The sequence below is a fragment of the Larimichthys crocea genome, chromosome I, assembly GCF_000972845.2.
Source record: "Larimichthys crocea isolate SSNF chromosome I, L_crocea_2.0, whole genome shotgun sequence".
In the NCBI taxonomy this organism is placed as follows: domain Eukaryota; kingdom Metazoa; phylum Chordata; class Actinopteri; family Sciaenidae; genus Larimichthys; species Larimichthys crocea.
In genome coordinates, this window is record NC_040011.1 from 2414103 (window position 1) to 2421685 (window position 7583).

Below are 7583 nucleotides of genomic sequence, written 5' to 3' on the forward strand. Positions count from 1 at the left end.
GACAGGCAGATGCACACACACACACACACAGACAGAACAAGCACACATGCACGTACACACACACAGGACAAGTCTTTTAAAATAAGAGTCCCTTCAAAATAAGAGCCCAATAAAAAGGCAATGATGACACAGCTTGTTGTATTAATACTGAATTTACTGAGCAGTGTCAGTAATAATGCATGGGGACGACGGGGCCAGAGTCAGGCACACTCAAAATTTCTTTAGAAGTTTTCTAGTTGTTGACTGTTGTCAGCTACAGCAAGTATCAGGAAAACTGTCTAAAATTCTAACCCAACCTAACCTACCTTATAACCTAGTAAATACTGTTTGACCAGAACATCTTAAAGATATGAACTCTTTCTCTTCACACTGTGCACACATCCATGACATCTTAACAGTACATTTGAAGAAAAGAATAGCCTAATCTGTAGGTTAAAACTGTCTTTTTAGCCTAGTGTTTGACTGCACTGTGTAGACAACACATGGAGAAGGTGGAATTTCTTTAAGTTATTAATAACTCACACAGTTCCTGCCCTACACCTGGTCTGCTATGACCTGGGAGCTTCCTGCTTTGATTATAATTCAGCAATTCAGCTGAAGCTCTTTAGTTTCTTATCCTGACATGGGAGTCTTCCCATAGTGAGGACTGGACCCTTATCTTAGCTTTGAAAGTTTTAAAAAGAACTTCCCAAAGAAATGTATCAATATAAATAATAGAAAAACCTTGAAAAGAAACTCATATGAATCACAGAAATGTATACCAGACAGAGTTTGCTGCCCAAGGCCAGGTTGTCACAGCTGCAATATATGAATAGAATAAGAATATGAATAGAATAAGCTGTAAAACTGTTGTCATATTTATAGGAAACAGTAAAGAAAAAGCAAAATAAAAAAAATATTGGATGAAATTGTCACTGCTCAAAATGCTATTTGCACAAGATAGAATTAGCATGAAGCACACCTGTATAAGTTTGACATGAGGCATACTGTGTGTGACTGTCTGTATGTGTGTGTGACACATACAGCTCTGGAAAAAAAGAAGAAATCACTGTGAGATGATCACTTTCTCTAGTTTTACTACTAACATTTTTGTTTTATTCTATAAACTACTGACAATATTTCTCCCAAATTCCAAAATAAATACATAAATAAAATAAATATTGTAATTTAAAACATTTATGCAGAAAATGACAATCATCAAAATAACAAAAACATTTTCACTTCTTGAGTAATTCAAAGAAAACAAGTTCATAATCATTTTTAAACAAAACAGTACTAATGTTTGAATTTAGGAAAAGATCAGAAATCAATATTTGGTTGAATAACCCTGATTTTTAATTGCAGCTTTCATGCATCTTGGTATGCTGACCACCAGTCTTTCACATTGCTATTGGGTGACTTCATGCCACTCCTGGTGTAAAAATTCGAGCAGCTCAGCTTTGTTTGATGGCTTGTGATCATCTACCTTCCTCTTGATCACATTCCAGAGGTTTTCAACAGGGTTCAGGTCTGGAGATTGGGCTGGCCATGACAGGATCTTGAGCTGGTGATCCTTCATCAAGACCTTGATTGACCTGACTGTGTGGCATGGAGCCAACTTTTTTTAAACACAAACATTTCTAAAAGAATATTCTTGGTTTAATATTAAATAATTAACATTTGTTTACCAAAAGTTTAAACATCAGAGTCAGAGATTATATTATATATATATATTTTTTTTAAATGTATAAATAAGTGAATGAATAAGTTCAGTTGTTTATTGTAATAAACATTTATGGCCCTTGAAAAAGCAGTGAATTCATCTGTGAATTCATCTGCATTCAAAAAAGTTGTGTCCAGATGTGTAGCAGTTAAAAGTGTGTTGAGCTTTGGGAAACTGCTACAGCAGCAGGTGGCAACAGAGTTAAAGTGACGTTAACCGAAGCCAGTTAATCTGATGATCTTTGGTTCAATTCCCGGGTCCTCCAGTCTGCATGTCGAAGTGTCCTTGGGCAAGATACTGAACCCCAAATTGCTCCTGAAGGCTGCATGTGTGTGAATGGTTATCTCCTCAAACTGATGAGCAGTTGGCACCTTGCATGGCAGCCAATGCCATCAGTGTGTGAATGGGTGAATGAGATATGTACTGTAAAAGAGCTTTGAGTGGTCAGAAGACTAGAAAGGAGATATATAAGTACAGTCCATTTACCATTCACATAAATGTTATACTAACAGCTACACAGCTTTTCAAGTTAAGCGTTTGTCTAAGTTCTTTCTGTGCCATGGCATCAGTTCTGGATATTTATTTAAACCACAAAGAATGGCCACAGTTTTCTCAAAATAAAGAGAATATTTTCTATGAAAGAAAAAAATCACCAGTAGGCAGATTTTAAATATGACAACAGATAAGAGAACTTTCGGATATAAAAAGTAGTTTGAGTGTAGAAAGACCTCTGAACCCGACTGTCTGTATGTATTAAATCTGCTCAAGAATACTTCTGTGACATTACAATAGAATAAGAATTGAAACTGGCCAATTGTTTCCTTTGCTGTTCATGTGTTCAGTTCAAAGTAAAGGAGCTAGACTGAATCCCATAAAGGCAAAAATAACTCTGCACCTAACCTACATTATATCACTGATTCTGAAAGGTCTTTCTTTAACTTAACTACTAATGCAGTGTTCATGTTGAGGAGAGCAGCCTGCTAAACTGAACATCACCAAGGGCTGAAGATCCAAACAATTTTGCTGCACAAAACTAGACACAGTTTTAGACATTTCTGTTGTTTTTGTTACTATATGGTTCTTTCTGAATATCACTACTGTTACTGAAGTTGGCTCAACGTGTTGTCTGTATTTGTGCCTTGATGGGAAAAGTAGACAATTCAGCTCCTTTGGTTAATATGTCACATACCATTTGTCTGTGTTTATATGTAGGAACACACACAAGAACAATTAGACAACACCACCTCCTCTTCTGCCATTATGTTCATAGGCTGCTCAACCCAGTTACATTGCTCACTCATCACCCAGCTCCGGTTCTGGCACGATATCAGCTGCACTGCCCATCATCATCCCCCCGTGACCTGGGTCTGAAAACCACTCTCCCTCTGAGCTCACAGTCTGGACAGCCCGGCTAACAAACTAAGCTAACATTAGCTAACAACAGCTACAGTTGGCAGTAGTTTACTTTACCGTCCATCAGGAAACTCTGCAAATCACAGAGAGTTGATGCAGCTGCAAGATTTACAACTGCAGAGTTTTCTGGCTTGCTCTCATAGTCCAGTCAATCAATCAAGTCCAACAAAATGGTTAGATTCATTGTTTAAATTTCTATTGTTTTAATTTTTCAACTATGCTGAAGCCAACAATATTAAGAAAAATACAATATATACAGATGTGGATGAATGTTTGAATGTATACAAGCAGAATTCAGTTTTAAAAAGTTAGAATGGTACCAATACTTTTGGCCACGTCTGCATATACTTTGATAACTTCCAGTGACATATAAGATCCCAAACCACCTGTTGAGAAACAGTTAAAACAGAAACAGTCCTTGTGACAGAGTCAGGGAGGAAAAGCCACATGTCCCAGGCTGGGCTGACATGCGGTGACAAAAACTGTTCCTAAAAAAACATAAACTAAAAAAGACAACTTCAAAATTGTATGAAGGATGCCGTTACAGTTACACCTTAAGTGTTCCCCATGAGAAGTGGCTGGGGTGCAGGCCTCCAGTATTGGGGAACCAGTCTTTCTTTACGCAACCTTGACTTGTGGTGGGATTCCCCCCGGCTTATTGCTGGGACATCTGCCGGAAGGAGGCCAGCCACAGTGGGGATGTGCAGCCTGATGTCAGGCTCTGTGCAGCAGCAGCATGAAGCCACAGGGCAGGTCTGCACGTAACCGCTGGCCAGGGCCTCAACAGTCTGTTCACAGGCTCGCACACACACCTTCTACTTATATCTTCACGATAACCCTGACCCTACCATCAGCACTGCATGTCTTAACTTCAAGCTGACAGGAACCTGATTCTACCCTGAACACTAAATCCTAATTGTAGAGTGGAAAAACGTGGCGGTCGCCTCTGTGGTTTCACCCGCAGGTTAACTGGAGATCAGGTTTAGCACTCATCTTACACTGTGTGCATTGGACTACTCCACTGATCTTTATTTCACTCTATCCATTCACATCTGCATAGATCACCAGACGGATCTGACAAAACATGTTTTTCATTTGTGTGAGCTAACACTTTGCCCTGAGTATATCATAAGATATAATGGCTTTGTAATATTTACCAGGTACATGAAAGAAATGATTAATGCTGGTAAAATATTTAGCATCTTTAACTAGTATATAAACATGAAATGTTTAATTCGAACAGTGGAATGTAGCTGTAAGCAGATATAGCCATTTATGTGATTATCAGTGTGCAGTGTGTGAATTTGAACTTCTATGAAGCCATATCCTATATTATTACGACTATTACTACTTTCACTGTAAAGGTATGTACAGGCATTGCCTGTTAACACAGCAGCTTCTATTCCTTGGAGTTAGTGTTAAACACATGAAAATACAGACAGTAGACTTAAGAGTAGTGGGCGTTCAGACAGGGACAGGCTGCATTTTTCAATTCACGCAGGTGTTGCCCCAAAAAGCGACGCTGGGGTCCGGGAGAGACCACACTACTTGTTGCCGGTTTGCCTGTCCCTGTCTGAACGCCCACTTAAGTGCAAGCAGATTATCATCAACCTGATGTCATCAAGCTATTATATACACTCAAAAGAAAACAAACATAGACGCATTTCTGTGACAGAAGTTTTATTTATAAGTGTGTGATCTGGCCTCCTGTTCCATTCTGAAGGTGGCTCACAGGCTCACTTCACTTACTAAAATATCATCATCTCCACGGTGGCTCATTCCTTTAGTGACTAGTTCAGAAAAGCAATTTGAGGCTTGATAGAGGTTTACAAAAACATCCTGCTGCCTAAATCAATGAAGACTGAAACACATACTGTAAAGTACAGAAGAAAAGGCAACTTGGAGGAAATTAACTCAAGTGCTTTGTGACTGATGGCTGTTTGTGTTCGTGTCGAGGTGTCTGTGAGGACTACGACGTTAGAACACCTGAAATCTGAGCAGGGCTGGAAAAGACAAACCATCAAGTAAATAAACACAGTACGTGTCAAAGGTATGGACACACCTTCTTCTATGTTTTTTCTTTCTTACTTTGAACACTGACATTAGAAGACATCAAATCTATGAAATAACATGAAATGTGTAAACTGAAAATTATTAAAGTTTTATATTTTAGATTCTTTTGATTTTCAACAAGTGCTCAGCATATATTGTGTTCCAGGTGACGACCTCATGAAGCTGACTGAGAATGAAGAGAGTGCGGAGCTGTCATCAAAGATATAAAATAATCTAAAATATAAAACAGATTTGACTTTCTTTACACGTTTTATGTTTACCACATAATTCCATGTGTTATTTCATAGTTTGGATTACTTCCATGTTACTTTACAGTGAAGAAAATAAAGGAAAAACTATTGAATGAGACTGTGTGTCCAAACTACTGGGAGCTTGTCTGGGCTTAAAAAAAATAATAAAGAAATGTAAGTCAAGATTGAGTTTTGAATTTTTTGGATTTGAACCAAATTTCAGTTCAGACTGGAGTCACTGTAGATGAACAGCAGCTTTGGAGTGACTGACTGAAGTTACCACCGTTTACATACAGCTTTGCTCAGACCTGAACCTGGTTCTTTTTGAGGCCGGGTAAGCCTCTGGGGGGGGGGGGGATGCTGAATGATCCTTAGTATATGTAGAATGTTCTTCTGTCATCATAGCATATTAAAATGATTCTGATGTTGATCTACAGAAAAATGAAACGTCTATTGATTGTTGATACGACTTTTTCAGAGGCACAAAAGTCAGAAACTGTCAAATCCTACCTCTCTGGACATTACTCAACTGAGGGAAAATCTAGTGTCTTAGGACTTTATGCAGGCTCCTCTGGGGCATACAGCTGTTAGTGTTGTGAACACAGTGGTACATTTCTACCAAAATAAAAGACAAAGAGCAAATAAACCATTCACTGATTATGGAAATGTCAATGGCTCTCTGACTGGTTGACTAGCCAAGAAGGCTACTGTTAATTACTAAACGGCCAACAACCAACCAAGTCATTCATGTTTAGATTGCAGAAGCTTTAAGAGTTGTAAGCTGGGTCAGTGCTTGGTTAGTTTGCTTGGTTTCTCAGAATCCTTAAGGGGTAGTTGACACCTAGCAAGTGCTTTACTCTGACATTTAAATCAGTGGCAAAAACACGAGTCAGGATCGACCCTAATGTCCCGCACTCAGACAGACATCCTCTGGGTACTGTACAGGTTAATGTGTTGACGGGTACAGTGTCACCCATAAATATGTTAGAAGCAGTGAACAGTAGGAGAGTGAAAGCAGAGTGTGTGGCCTCACTCCCCTTTATAGTGAGGACGCCTCTTCTCCTTGAATGCAGCCAAACCCTCCAGTCGGTCTTTAGTTGGTATCACCTGCAAAACAATAGAAATGTGTCAGTACAAAAAAGATGAACATCTTTAGCAGTGTTCCTGATTTTCTATAGTCAGGGTGAACTAAATGTAAAAAGCACCTTTCAGTGTAACACAACACCAGCACTAATTACACCTGAAGTAACATCTCTAAAATCTCAACAAAACATGAGAAAAGGGCTGATTAGATTGGATTATGCTGCATTCATGTATTAAAAAGACTGACGTAAGCCCCTGACTTGATTACTTAAACTTACATGAAGTCTCCAGTATTAAAAATGTTTTTGACCACTGTTGGTTTGTTTGTTTGTGCACAGGGATACGCCATCCTGCCTGTGGTTTCACATTACGTGACGACATTACATGTTGTGTATGTTCTGTGTGGCTAACAGCACAGAAACCATCTTTGAACAATGTGTGAACACTCCTAGGTCAAAGACGTAAGGTGTCTTTCCTCTTCACATTCTGATGACATTTCATGAATGTGTAAGTCTTAACTTCGCTTCCACCCTAATACAGATTTCATACAGCAGGTTAAAGAATGGTACAGCGAATTGTTTCATTACTAACCTGGGCATAGCATGCCTCTTCAATTGCCAGACCTGTAGATAGATCGACCTGAAACAGCATGTGACATCTTTTGGTCAGCGTTCACATTGCAGTCTCTCATGTGTGACTCAGTCCTGATGCTTTCTAATAAACAACACACTGTGCAGCCACATGTTAGCGTTTCTCTGCTACACGGTATGAAGGAACACCAAGATGACTTTATTTGTCCTGAGAGAAGTGTGTCGTGGACAGACTGCCACATTAACACATAAGTGCAGTAAGAGAAAAAGTGCATTCACATACATGCAACACAGCATCTGCCGGTCCTGAGATTGGCTAATAGAGGAAAGCTCTTGTATATTTTTTATACATGTTACAATTTTAGTGGAAATATAACACACACACACACACACATATATATATATGTGTTGTATGTCTCTATAGTGTATATATATGGTTCGATATATGTTATATACTAGTATAGATAAGATATATAATTTACTATAGATATA

At 38.7% G+C, this 7583-nt stretch overlaps 1 long non-coding RNA gene across 1 annotated transcript; it reads right to left on the reverse strand.

Annotated features, from left to right (window-relative positions):
* Nucleotides 1-4778: 4778 nt before the first annotated feature.
* Nucleotides 4779-7430, reverse strand: LOC113746445 (uncharacterized). The gene is made up of 2 exons (XR_003462881.1): nucleotides 7093-7430; nucleotides 4779-6525 (listed from the first exon to the last, which is right to left on the reverse strand). It is a non-coding gene; the product is annotated as an uncharacterized LOC113746445 (long non-coding RNA).
* Between the last annotated feature and the right edge of the window lie 153 nt (nucleotides 7431-7583).